The sequence below is a fragment of the Manis javanica genome, chromosome 5, assembly GCF_040802235.1.
Source record: "Manis javanica isolate MJ-LG chromosome 5, MJ_LKY, whole genome shotgun sequence".
Classification (NCBI taxonomy): domain Eukaryota; kingdom Metazoa; phylum Chordata; class Mammalia; order Pholidota; family Manidae; genus Manis; species Manis javanica.
Window position 1 is genome coordinate 73619156 of NC_133160.1, and position 14335 is coordinate 73633490.

General features: G+C 37.5%; 1 protein-coding gene across 4 annotated transcripts in view; it reads left to right on the forward strand.

The window, feature by feature from the left end:
* Nucleotides 1-14335, forward strand: part of USP53 (ubiquitin specific peptidase 53) — a 71508-nt gene that overhangs the window by 9981 nt on the left and 47192 nt on the right. The window lies entirely within an intron of this gene.

Genomic DNA, 14335 nt, shown 5'->3' on the forward strand with positions numbered 1-14335 from the left:
GACTTCTACTTCCTTAATTGGTTCATTGTATTTCTTTGTAATACATCCTGCCCTCCCAACTCACACATGAAACTTTCATTCATTCTTAAAGATGTAAGATGTGGACTCTTCCAGGGAGCTTGTTTCTGCTTCCACACTGATGTTATGGTATAATATGCCTATCTCTCACTTTGTTCGCTTTTTCTTTCTGTGGACCTCAGTTACACAAATAACCACGTAATTGAGTTAATCATAATCCAGTTCATGACACATTATTATCAATCTGTATAGAACTCTTCTTTTTTCTTATTCGCAGTATATTTCTCCCCATCCCTTCCACCTCCATTCCATATCAGTTTCTAGCTCTTCACCAATAGGCACCTATTTTGGTATTTTTAATATAGGACCTTCCTATCACCTTTCATGGTTATTTGTACTTACAAACTTTTTCAACTTGTTACTTTGAATGTTATTAATTTATAAAAATGGTATTATACTATAAGTCATTTTTATTCAACATTAATGCTTCTGTATGTAAAAGTAGTTTAGAATTTCTGACATTGCCTGTTGTCCAGCTTATATCTATTCCCCATTTTGATCTATTCTACAAGTACTCCAGAGTGGCCAGCTCTTCTTGACCTCAGACAATGGATATTGACTACTTATGGTTCTATGCAAGTATTGTATCCAAGGGCTACCACCCAGTAAATCTAATTCTGAGATTGCCCTCCAGAATGATTATGTCAATTGGCAGTCCTACCGGTGGTGCCTGAAGTGTTCCCACTTTCCCACATAAGGGCAAACACTTTCCCACATAATTTCACCAAAGAATGATGTTACTGAGTGGTGGTATCTAAAAAGTGATGTTAATGTTGTCAACCTTAAAAACAGCCCATTAGTTTACCAGCAAAATGAGTTTATTTGGAAATAGCAAAGAAGTTACAATAATTGAAGACTTGCAAACGGTAGCCAGCCATATATAGGCAAGTCAGAGAACAAAAGAGGGGCTTGCTTTTATAGAATGAGGAAGTTGGGAGGGGCTGTTTGGAATGAAAGTCTGTTTGGGGGAAAGCAGGAGTTCAGTGCTGTGGTGACTTCTCATTGGCTGGGTTGTTGAGCTGGAGAAAATCTTCTTTCCTCCTCCTAGGATGAGTAAAAGTAAACGTTTTCCTGCTGGGACCTGCAAAGAGGTGCATAGTAGTGTGTGAGAGCTTCTTGACTCTATTTAAGTGAGGTTTCCTTGACTGATTTTCACTATGTTTTAATTTGCAGTTTTCTAAAGTTGAAATATCTCTGTATACTTATTAGCCATTTGCTTTTCTCCTTGTTTGAATTATCTGTCGTCTTTGACTATTTTTTTATTGTATAATTTGTTCCCCCCCCCCACAGTCTCCAGGAGTTCCTTATATATTCTGTATATTAATCATTCTATGTTGGTTATGATTATTGTAAGAACCTTTTTTCATGCTGGGGTTTTATTTTGTGTTTTGGTTTCTTTTCTTATTTTTGCAGTCCATTGAGTAGACTGATATGTATTCAGTCTCCTGTTTTCTGTTGTATTCTAAACTTTAAATTTTCTTCTAAGCAGTATTTTAGCAGCATCCTATAAATTTTAATGTCATACTTTGTCATTCAGTTCTGTGTATGTCATAACTTCTCTTATCCTTTTCTGTTTAACCAAAGGTTTATTTCATTTGTTCTAGTTCACATCTAATTCATATTACAGACAACAGAGTTTGTATGATACTGATTTTCTTTTTAATTTAGTGAGATTTTCTTTGCAGCATAGTGTATAGTTGATTTTTGCATTTGCTCTAGGCTTGATATTTGCATTTGCTCTAGGCTTGTTCTGAAATAACATATATTATTTGCTGTACCATATTTTTAAATTTTAATTTCCTGTAAGTTGTTTTACAGCCTTTCAGAAAAATCAACTTTATCTGACACTAAAACAGTTAGATCAAATTTTTTTTGGAAGTTACATGAAATATACTTATTGGGAATTTTTTTAAATATTTCTGTATACAAACACAAATACATAACTAGTATAACATGATATAATACATAAATGTGATTAATATACATACTCTAGTTTTCTTTAGTGCAGGTTTTTCCCACTTTATTTTCTAACTTTGCTGTCCATCCCCATTTCATATATACACCCCTCCCTATTCAGATGCTCATATAAGGCATTTCTTTTTTATATATATTATTTTGCCAGAATGGGATATTACGTCTCTGCATTTTGCCTTTGTCACTCAAAAGCACCCTATTATATAATAATGTCCCTGCTCATGGATATTCATTTTGTTTCCTTATTTATTGTCTACATAATATATCAACAAAGTAGTACTTTTATTTTGGGGCATAGATTCTCCATATTAGGTTTTTAAAAATTGAGGTGTGTTTGCTTTTAATTTTAATAGCTGCTGCCAGCTTGATATAATAGTGCCACAACGATGTAATTACATTTTTTATTAGTCAACAATAAAGGAAAGTACGTCTTTCCACTTATCACCACCAACAATGTTTTAAGTTTTGCCAGCTTAATAAAAACAAGTAGCTCTTAATCACTGTTTTAATGTGTTAGTGTCTCCAAGATTCCTCCCTTTTGAGGTTTGGTGATTCTCTAGAACTCAGAGCACTCAGCATATGCTTCATTACAGTGAAAGGACATAAACTCAGCAAATGAGAAAGGTCATGGAGTTAAGTCTGCTGGCAGCCAGGCGCAGGCTTCCAATAGTTTTCTCCCAGTGAATCACGTGGGACACACAAATTCCTCCAGAATGAATTGTGATGACATATGTAAAATGTCTACCAGAAAGCTCATTAGAGACTCAGTGCCATAGGCTTTTATTGGGGGTGGTAAGGTAGGCATTCTTTGCTTAGGATGTATCAAAGTTTCAGATTCCAGAAGGAAAGCTGGTGTTCAGGATAAACCCCATTGTTTGCACAGCTCAAGTACAGTGACCAACTCTTCCTAGTTAATGGGGTTGGAATCCTTCCAAAATCTTAATTTTCCATAGGCTAAAACCTTGCAAGCAGGTTTTTCTAAGGATAGCAATCTTTGGCGTGTCTTTCCTTTTCCTTTTCTATTTTTTAAAGCAGCTTTATTCAAATATAGTTCACTCATTTAAAGTGTATAATTCAGTGGTTTTCAGTATATTCACAGAAATGTATGTCCATTATCACAATTTTAGAACATTTTCATCACCTCAGAAAGAAGCCCTGTACCCTTCAGCTATCACTCTTCCCACCATCTGTACAGCTCCTACTTCTCCAGTCTAAGCAACTATTAATATACTGTCTATCTTCATAGATTTAAGTTCTGGACATTTTATATGAATGGAGTCATATAATATGTGGTCTTCTGTGACTGGCTTCTTGCACTTAGCAAAATGTTTTCAGTGTTCATCTGTGTGTGGCACATATAAATACTTCATTCCTTTTTATGGCTGAATATGTTGTATGAATGCATACACACACCATATTTATCCGTTCATTAGTTGATGAATATTTGTGTTGTTTTCACCTTATGGCTGTTATGAATATTGTAGTGTCAGCTCTTTTATGCATTTCCCAAATATTTATTGAAAGAGTAAATACAGTCACATTTGCATTCCTAGAATAAACCTTACTTGATGATTTTTTTTCAGTAGTACATTATTCTTTTAGACACATTGATTATGTTTGCTAGTTTTATTTATTTATAAGGTTTACATGTATATTCAAATACCACATTGGTCTGAGGTTTATCATGTTTTGATATCAAGGTTATATTAGCTTCACTAAATGATTTGAGGCATTTTGGATTTTATTTTCCTTGTGGCCTGTGATAATTTAATGTTAGAAGTAATAGGATGTAATTTAACTTAGACTTTCTTTGATCCAGATGCCATTTTCAGTGGGAGAACTTTTGTTTCCTTTTCATTGCTTCTAAATGAGTCTTTAAAATGTTTTTTTCTACTTTTTCTTGGGTTAATTTTGGAATTTATATTTTGCTAGGAAATCACATATTCCTTTAGATTTTAAAGCTATTGTCATAAGATTTAAGTGATACTCTTTCATAATTTTTCGATTGCTTATATATGTAAGGTCATTTCTCTTTATCACTTCCATTGGTGTTTATATTTCTCTTTCTTTTTTCCTTAATCAAGCTTGTTGACCAAAAAAAAGGCAAAGCTAAAAAAAATTAGTTTTTCTTAGGGATTGCAATCTGGGAACAGATTTAGGAGGAAACCCAAATGTATGTTCCAGAGACAGCAAGGAGCTTAGGGTTTCATTTTAAAGGCAAGAAGGGGGAACTCTGAGGAAGCTTACTGAGTTGTTTTGAAAGAATTGAGCTAGGTTACCCACACATTTAGGTATACATAATAGGTTGCTAAAGCTATTCAGTAGGTAGAAAGTCCACTTTGTTGCAGGCAGCAGGTGTTTGTCCAGGATGTTTATGGTTTGGCAGAATGTAAAATCGGTTTCTTCAAAGACCTTTTTAGAAAAGTTACCCACATAGACCCCATTAATTTAATGGCCTCCCAACTCTATTTCAGTTTCTACTTGGTGTCAATGCTAACATTTTGTCTTATATCTACATTTGTGAATATTTTGTATATTTTGTTTGTTTTTACAAAAGTTTAGCTTGGAACTCCTTTTTTTCTTTCTATTGTTTGTCCATTAATGCCTATATATCTGGACTTATCTCTTGCTCTCTCTTTAAAGTTTCACGGTTTTCTTCCTACTTCATTCCCCATCATGTTTGGAGTTTTAGAATTATCTATCCTGTTCATCTGAATCTTTCAGTCTTTAATTCCAGAAAACACTGAATCATCTCTAAAAGAATTTATTCAATTTGCTTTTTCCTCTGTCTTTCTGGGAATCTTTTTAAATAGATACTGACATTTTCAGATTTTATCCATGCCTCTTAGCTTTGGGAAAGTGTATTTTTTAGTTCTTTATTCCTTGATTTTTGCTATGTAGGAGAATTTCTTGACTTATATTTACCACTTGTTAATATGATCTTCCCTTCTATTAATTTTGCTACTTAACTCATCCTTTTTTTAGTTTCAGTAATTTTAAAAAATATACTCATTCAGTTAGTGGACATTCATTACTTTTTTTCTGAATCTGTGTTCCCTTTGGTTTCTTCATTCTGTTTCCTACGGCCATAGACTGACCAGTTTGTTGCCTTTCATAGTGCTCCTACCCTGCGAGTGAACAATTATCTTTTTCCTGGGAGTACCAAGTTGTAAGCTAGCAATATTTCCATGAGGAAGGTGAAAGCACTAGGCTGTAATTTGTGTTTCTTCAGATGATTTCAGAGGTGGGGATGTAGGGGTTTGATTTGGAATGATGCCACTTGAGAGTTGGTTCCAAGAAAACTTCCTGTTGCCCTGCCTAGAAGTATGATGTTTTCCAGGTTCTGCTTTCCCTCTGTTCAATATTTCCATGAGGAAGGTGAAAGCACTAGGCTGTAATTTGTGTTTCTTCAGATGATTTCAGAGGTGGGGATGTAGGGGTTTGATTTGGAATGATGCCACTTGAGAGTTGGTTCCAAGAAAACTTCCTGTTGCCCTGCCTAGAAGTATGATGTTTTCCAGGTTCTGCTTTCCCTCTGTTCTACTTGTGGAGTAGAGTTGAGGACAGAACACGCAGGGCCTTGAAGGCACTTCTTAACCACCTCCCAAACTGGCTGTGCTCTAGTGGTTTCCTGATGTTATAATTTTCCTTACCCTCCGGATGGCACTGGGGTGGTAGCAGAGCTTTCCTGTAATATTGCTTTGTGCAGGGTGGGAATTCTTTGCCCATGCCCAGAATAATGTAAGAAATGGAAAAGGTCACAATTAGAAAGATCTTTCCTAGTCTGGAGCACTTGGCCCTCTCTCTTGGCTCCTGTTTCCTCTCACTCTGGAAGCCAGTTACTTTTGGATTCCTGAAGGTTTCTCGCTATTTTTGTTTGTTTGTTTGTTTGTTTGTTTGTTTGCTGGAAGACTTACCTGTTACTTTTGTATAACCTCCAGAGTTAGGTTGGAGGGAGGGAACCAGGAGCACATGCTAGTTTGATATCTTGTAGGAATGGAAGATACAATATGTTTAAATTACCTATTTGTGTCTATGTTCCCCACCACAGTAAACTCATTAAGGCTAGGGATTATTTCATATACCTTAGCATGGTTCATGGTGCAAACCTGATGTCTAGTAAATGATTATTGAAAGAGTATCATTTCAGAAGGATCTCTATTAAAAATATACCAATACAGTACTCTCTTAATGTTGTAAAATCATGACTACATTCATTAAAAACTTAGTTTATATGAGAGGCTTTGGGATCATTTAGCTCACTTTCAGGGAGATTACAACCCATAGAGTTAAAATAAAAAGACAACTATCATTAAGAAAGTCTTTTCTAACTCTTGAAACATTTCAACTATGTTAAGCAGAGCTATTATTGTTACTCTATATTATAGATGAGGAAGCTATGAGTCAGAGATGACAAGGATTTATCTAAGACAAAAGAGCCAACAAGTGATGAGCCAGTATGTGGACTGGAAACAAAGTCTCCTGACTAATTATTTCTTTTTTAATTTATTTTTTATTTTGGTATCATTAATATACAATTACATGAGCAACATTGTGGTTACTGGATTCCTCCCATTATCAAGTCCCCACCACATACCCCATTACAGTCACTGTCAATCAGCTTAGTAAGATGCTATAGAATCACTACTTATCTTCTCTGTGCTATACTGCCTTCCCCATGCTCCCCCACTACGTTATGTGTGCTAATCATAATGCCCCTTATTCCCCTCTTCCCTCCCTTCCCCTGCCCCCAGTTCCTTTCTCTTTGGCAACTGTTAGTCCATTCCTGGGTTCTGTGAGTCTGATGCTGTTTTAGTTCCTTCAGTTTTTGCTTTGTTCTTATGCTCTATAGATGAGTGAAATCATTGGTACTTGTCTTTCTTCACCAGGCTCATTTCACTGAGCATAATACCCTCTAGCTCCGTCCATGCTGTTGCAAATGGTAGGATTTGTTTTCTTCTTATGGCTGAATAATACTCCATTGTGTAAATGTACCACATCTTCTTTATCCATTCATCTACTGATTGACACTTAGGTTGCTTCTGTAGCTTGGCTATTGTAAACAGTGCTGCAATAAACATGAGGGTGCATATGTCTGTTTGGATCTAAGAACTTGTGTTCTTTGGTTAAATTCCTAGAAGTGGAATTCCTGGGTCAAATGGTATTTCTATTTTTAGTTTTTCAGGAACCACCATATTGCTTTCCACAATGGTTGAACTAGTTTACATTCCCACCAGCAGTGTAGGAGGGTTCCCCTTTCTCCACATCCTCGCCAGAATTTGTTATTCCTATTCTTTTCTACGTTGACCATCCTAACTGGTGTGAGGTGAGTGATATCTCATTGTGGTTTTAATTTGCTTTTCCCTGATAATTAGCGATGTGAAGCATCTTTTCATGTGCCTGTTGACCATCTGAATTTCTTCTTTGGAGAATTGTCTGTTCATATACTCCACCCATTTTTTAATAGGGTTATTTGCTTTTTGGGTATTGAGGTATATAAGTTCTTTATGTATTTTGGATGTTAACCCCTTGTCAGATATTTCATTTACAAATATATTCTCCAGTACTGTAGGATGCCCTTTTGTTCTGCTGATAGTGTCCTGTGCTGTACAGAAGCTTTTTAGCATGATGTAGTCCCATTTCCTGAATAATTCTTTAGAGACTAATGTTTTTCTTTTTTATTCCTCAGTGCTTTGCTGTCTTAGTGGGTATTTGATCAGTGATATTGAATTGACCTGTGCTATTCTGTCTCATCTTTTTTGTGCTGTGAAAATGAAACTCTGACTTTTACCCAGAGTTTAAAGCCAGAGTCCTGGGTTTTCAAGCCTCTATTTTGAGGCTTTCTTTCCCATCCTCCCTTTTCATCTCCCCTTCTCTTTGTTCACAGTTCTCCTGCTGCACTGGGCTTCTTACTGTTCTTTCAACATGGCAGGCATGCTGTTCATTGCTAGGAATGCCTACTCCCAAGTGGCATCTTTACCTCCTTTAAATCTTTGTGCAAAGGTAACCCTCTCAATTAGATTGTCTGTGACTATTTGACTTAATTATTTGAAAGTGCAAATCCGTTTACATTATATACACTTCCTTTCTCCTTTCCTTGAATTGTTTTTTTGTTAACACTGGGCACCTAACTGCCAGTACACTCTATAATTTGTTACTCCTTGTATTATTGTGTTTTTCCTCATTATAGTGGTTAAGTTGGCTGGTGCAGTACATGGCTCAGTAAATGTTTGTTGAATAAATGAATGCAGGAAGGAAATTCAATTGATTAAACAAAACTTTGTTAGTAATACTTGACGGTTTTTTTTGTTGTTGTGAGCATTAATCTACAATTACATGTAGAACATTATGTTTACTAGGCTCCCCCCTTCACCAAGTCCCCCGGACAAACCCCATTACAGTCACTGTCCATCAGCGTAGTAAGATGTTGTAGAATTACCACTTGTCTTCTCTGTGTTGCAAAGCCCTCCCCCATTCCCCCCCACACACACTATACATGCTAATCATAAGGCCCCCTTTATTTTTCACAGCCCTTATCCCTCCCTTCCCTCCCATTCTCCCCAGTTCCTTTCCCTTTGGTAACTGCTAGTCCATTCTTGGGATCTGTGATTCTGCTACTGTTTTATTCTTCAGTTTATCTTTGTTCTTATACTCCACATAAGAGTGAAATCATTTGGTATTTGTCTGTCTCCACCTGGCTTATTTCACTGAGCATAATATCCTCTAGCTCCATTCCATGTTGTTGCAAATGGTAGGATTTGTTTTCTTCTTATGGCTGTATAATATTTCATTGTGTATATATACCACGTCTTCTTTATCCATTCATCTACTAATAGACACTTAGGTTGCTTCCATTTCTTGGCTATTGTAAATAGTGCTGCAATAAACATAGGGGTGCATATGTCTTTTTCAAACTGGGCTGCTGCATTCTTAGGGTAAATTCCTAGAAGTGGAATTCCTGGGTCAAATGGTATGTCTATTTTGATCATTTTGAGGAACCTCTATACTGCTTTCCACAATGGTTGAACTAATTTACATTCCTACAAGCAGTGTTCTTGTCAGAACCATTCTCCACAACCTTGCCAGCATTTGTCGTCGTTTGTCTTTTGGATGGTAGCCATCCTTACTGGTGTGAGGTGATATCTCATTGTGGTTTTAATTTGCATTTCTCTGATGACTAGCAATGTGGAGCATCTTTTCATGTGCCTGCTGGCCATCTGGATTTCTTCTTTGGAGAACTGTCTGTTCAGCTCCTCTGCCCATTTTTTAATTGGATTATTTGCTTTTTGTTTGTTGAGGTGCATGAGCTCTTTATATATTTTGGATGTCAAGCCTTTATCGGATCTGTCATTTCTGAATATATTCTCCCATACTGTAGGATGCCTTTTTGCTCTACTGATGGTGTCCTTTGCTGTACAGAAGCTTTTCAGCTTGATATAGTCCCACTTGTTCATTTTTGCTTTTGTTTCCCTTGCCCGTGGAGATATGTTCATGAAGAAGTTGCTCATGTTTATGTCCAAGAGAATTTTGCCTATGTTTTTTTCTAAGAGTTTTATGGTTTCATGACTTACATTCAGGTATTTGATCCATTTTGAATTTACTTTTGTGTATGGGATTAGACAATGATCCAGTTTCATTCTCCTACATGTAGCTGTCCAGTTTTGCCAACACCATCTGTTGAAGAGACTGTCATTTTGCCATTGTATGTCCATGGCTCCTTTATCAAATATTAATTGACCATATATGTTTGGGTTAATGTCTGGAGTGTCTAATCTGTTCCACTGGTCTGTGGCTCTGTTCTTGTGCCAGTACCAAATTGTCTTGATTACTATGGCTTTGTAGTAGAGTTTGAAGTTGGGGAGTGAGATCCCCCCACTTTATTCTTCCTTCTCAGGATTGCTTTGGCTATTCAGTGTCTTTGGTGTTTCCATATGAATTTTTGAACTATTTGTTGCAGTTCATTGAAGAATGTTGTTGCTAATTTGATAGGGATTGCATCAAATCTGTATATTGCTTTGGGCAGGATGGCCATTTTGACGATATTAATTCTTCCTAGCCAAGAGCATGGGATGAGTTTCCATTTGTTAATGACCTCTTTAATTTCTCTAAAGAGTGTCTTATAGTTTTCAGGATATAGGTCTTTCACTTCTTTGGTTAGGTGTATTCCTAGATGTTTTATTCTTTTTGATGCAATTGTGAATGGAATTGTTTTCCTGATTTCTCTTTCTATTGGTTCATTGTTAGTGTATAGGAAAGCCACAGATTTCTGTGTGTTAATTTTGTATCCTGCAACTTTGCTGTATTCCGATATCAGTTCTAGTAGTTTTGGAGTGGAGTCTTTAGGGTTTTTTATGTATAATATCATGTCATCTGCAAATAGTGACAGTTTAACTTCTTCTTTACGATTCTGGATTCCTTGTATTTCTTTGTTTTGTCTGATTGCCATGGTTGGACCTCCAGAACTATGTTAAATAACAGTAGGGAAAGTGGGCATCCCTGTCTTGTTCCTGATCTCAGAGGAAAAGCTTTCAGCTTCTCGCTGTTCAGTATGATGTTGGCTGTGGGTTTATCATATATGCTCTTTATTATGTTGAGGTAGTTGCCCTCTGTACCCATTTTTCGGAGAGTTTTTATCATGAATGGATGTTGAATTTTGTCGAATGCTTTTTCAGCATCTATGGAGATGATCATGTAGTTTTTGTCCTTCTTTTTGTTGATGTGGTGGATGATGTTGATGGATTTTCAAATGTTGTACCATCCTTGCATCCCTTGGGATGAATCCCACATGGTCGTGGTGTATGATCCTTTTGATATATTTTTGAATTCGGTTTGCTGATATTTTGTTGAGTATTTTTGCATTTACATTCATTAGAATATTGGTCTGTAATTTTCTTTTTTGGTGGGGTTTTTGCCTGGTTTTGGTATTAGGGTGATGTTGGCTTCATAGAATGAGTTTGGAAATATTCCCTCCTCTTCTATTTTTTGGAAAACTTTAAGGAGAATGAGTATTATGTCTTCTCTGTATGTCTGATAAAATTCCAAGGTAAATCCATCTGGCCTGGGTGTTTTGTTCTTGGGTAGTTTTTTGATTACCACTTCAATTTCTTTGCTCGTAATTGGTTTGTTTAAATTTTGTGTTTCTTCCTTGGTCAGTCTTGGAAGGTTGTATTTTTCTAGGGAGTTGTCCATTTCTCCTAGGTTTTCCAGCTCGTTAGCATATAGGTTTTCATAGTAGTCTCTAATAATTCTTTGTATTTCTGTGGAGTCTGTCGTTATTTTTCCTTTCTCGTTTCTGATTCTGTTGATGTGTGTTGATTCTCTTTTTCTCTTAATAAGTTTGGCTCGAGGTTTATCTATTTTGTTTATTTCTCAAAGAACCAGCTCTTGGTTTCATTGATTTTTTCTATTGTTTTCTTCTCAATTTTGTTTATTTGTTCTCTGATCTGTATTATGTCCCTCCTTTTGCAGACTTTAGGCCTCATTTGTTTTTCTTTTTCCAATTTTGATAATTGTGATGTTAGATTATTCATTTGGGAATGTGCTTCCTTCTTTAAGTATACTTGGATTGGTATATACATTCCTCTTAAGACTGCCTTTGCTGTGCCCCACGGAAGTTGGGGCTTTGTGTTGTTATTGTTATTTGTTTCCATATATTCCTTGATCTCTATTTTAATTTGTTCATTGATCCATTGAATATTTAGAAGTGTGTTGTTAAGCCTCCATGTGTTTGTGAGCCTTTTTGTTTTCTTTGTACAATTTATTTCTAGTTTTATTCCTTTGTGGTCTGAAAAGTTGTTTGGTAGGATTTCAGTCTTTTTGAATTTACTGCAGCTCCTTTTGTGGCCTAGTATGTGGTCTATTCTGTAGAATGTTCCATGTGCACTTGAGAAGAATATGTATCCTGTTGCGTTTGGTGTAGAGTTCTATAGATGTCTGTTAGGTCCATCTGTTCTAGTGTGTTGTTCAATACCTCTGTGTTCTTATTTTCTGTCTGGTGGATCTATCCTTTGGAGTGAGTGGTGTATTGAAGTCTCCTACAATGAATGCATTGCATTCTATTTCATCCTTTAGTTCTGTTAGTATTTGTTTCACATATGCCTGTGCTCCTGTATTGGGTGCATATATATTTATAATGGTTATGTCCTCTTGTTGGACTGAGCCCTTTATCATTGTGTAATGTCCTTCTTTACCTCTTGTTACTTTCTTTCTTTTGGCGTCTATTTTGTCTGGTACTAGTACTGCAACGCCTGCTTTTTTCTCCCTGTTGTTTGCATGAAATATCTTTTTCCATCCCTTGGCTTTTAGTCTGTGCATGTCTTTGGGTTTGAGGTGAGTTTCTTGTAGCAGCATATAGATGGGTCTTGCTTTTTTATCCTTTCTGTTACTCTGTTTCTTTTGATTGGTGCATTCAGTCCATTTACATTTAGGGTGATTATTGAGAGATATGTACTTATTGCCATTGCAGGCTTTAGATTCATGGTTACCAAAGGTTCAAGGTTCGCTTCTTTATATCTTACTGTCTAACTTTATTCGCTTATTGAGCTGTTATAAACACTGGTGATTCTTTATTTCTCTCCCTTCTTATTCCTCCTCCTCCATTCTTTATATGTTGGTTGTTTTATTCTGTGCTCTTTGTGTTTCCTTTGACTGCTTTTGTGGGTAGTTGATTATATTTTTTGCCTTTAGTTAGTATTTGGTTCATCTGCTTCCTTTGCTGTGATTTTATTTTCTCTGGTGACATCTATTTAGTCTTAGCAGTGCTCCCATCTGGAGCAGTCCCTCTAAAATGCCCTGTAGAGGTGGTTTGTGGGAGGCAAATTCCCTCAACTTTTGCTTGTCTGGGAATTGTTTAATCTCTCCTTCATATTTAAATGATAATCATGCTGGAGACAGTATTCTTGGTTCAAGCCCCTTCTGTTTCATTGCATTAAATATATCATGCCATTCTCTTCTGGCCTGTAAGGTTTCTGTTGAGAAGTCTGATGATAGCCTGATGGGTTTTCCTTTGTAGGTGATCTTTTTCCTCTCTCTAGCTGCCTTTAAAACTCTGTCCTTGTCCTTGATCTTTGCCGTTTTAATTATTATGTGTCTTAGTGTTGTCCTCCTTGGGTTTCTTCTGTTGGGAGTTCTGTGTACTTCCATGGTCTGATCAATTATTTCCTCCCCCAGTTTGGGGAAGTTTTCAGCAATTATTTCTTCAAATACACTTTCCATCCCTTTTTCTCTCTCTTCTTCTTGTGCTACCCCTATAATACGGATATTGTTCCTTCTGGATTGGTCACACAGTTCTCTTAATATCGTTTCATTCCTGGTGATCCTTTTATGTCTCTCTCCGTCACCTTCTATGCGTTCCTGTTCTCTGGTTTTCATTCCATCAATGGCCTCTTGTATCTTATCCATTCTGCTTATAAATCCTTCCAGAGATTGTTTCATTTCTGTAATCTCCCTCTGGATGTCATACCTTAGCTCTTGCATATTTCTCTGCAGCTCTGTCAGCATGGTTATGTCCTTTATTTTGAATTCTTTTTCAGGGAGATTGGTTAGGTCTGTCTCCCCAGATTCCTTCTCAGGGGAGACTGTCTGGGTTAATCTGGCCTGTATCAAATTTTTCTGCCTTTTCATAGCTATAGAGGTTGTTGCTGGAAGCTGGTACGTGTGTCGGCTGGGAGAACATCTCTTCTTGCTGGTTTGTGGCCTTTCTTTTCTGGGAGAACCGCAACCTCTAGCGGCTTGTGCTGGGAAGTGCACAGACGGGACCTCTGATTCTTGCCGGGCCACTGTGGAGTTAAGCTCAGCAGTTGCTGTGGAGTTAAGCTCTGTAGTTGCTATGGGCGTGGCAGACCTCAGTCTGCTGCTCCAATATGGCAGAGCCGCATCGGAGGGGAAATAGGCGGGAGGCTGTTTATCGCCGTGAGGGGCCTCTGATCTGTGCTGCTGTCCAGGGGGTGAGGGCACCCGGAGTTCCCTGGGTTTCCCAGCTGCTAGGCTATGTGTCCCGGGACACTTCTGTCCAGCAGTGGGGTCCTGTCCCTTTAAAACTTTCAAAAAGCACTCTCTTTTCTTTGTCCCAGGGGTGCTGGCCGCAGGGATTAGCTCACAGGTCTTACTGTCCTGTTTCCCTAGTATCCAGGATCCCCCGCATGCACTGTGTCTGTGCTCTGGTGCGGATGGCTGGGGCTGGGTGTTTAGCAGTCCTGGGCTCCCTCTCCCTCCCTCCTCCGACTCCTCTCCGCCTGCTGGGAGCTGGGGTGAGGGGCGCTTGGGTCCCGCTGGGCCGCAGCTT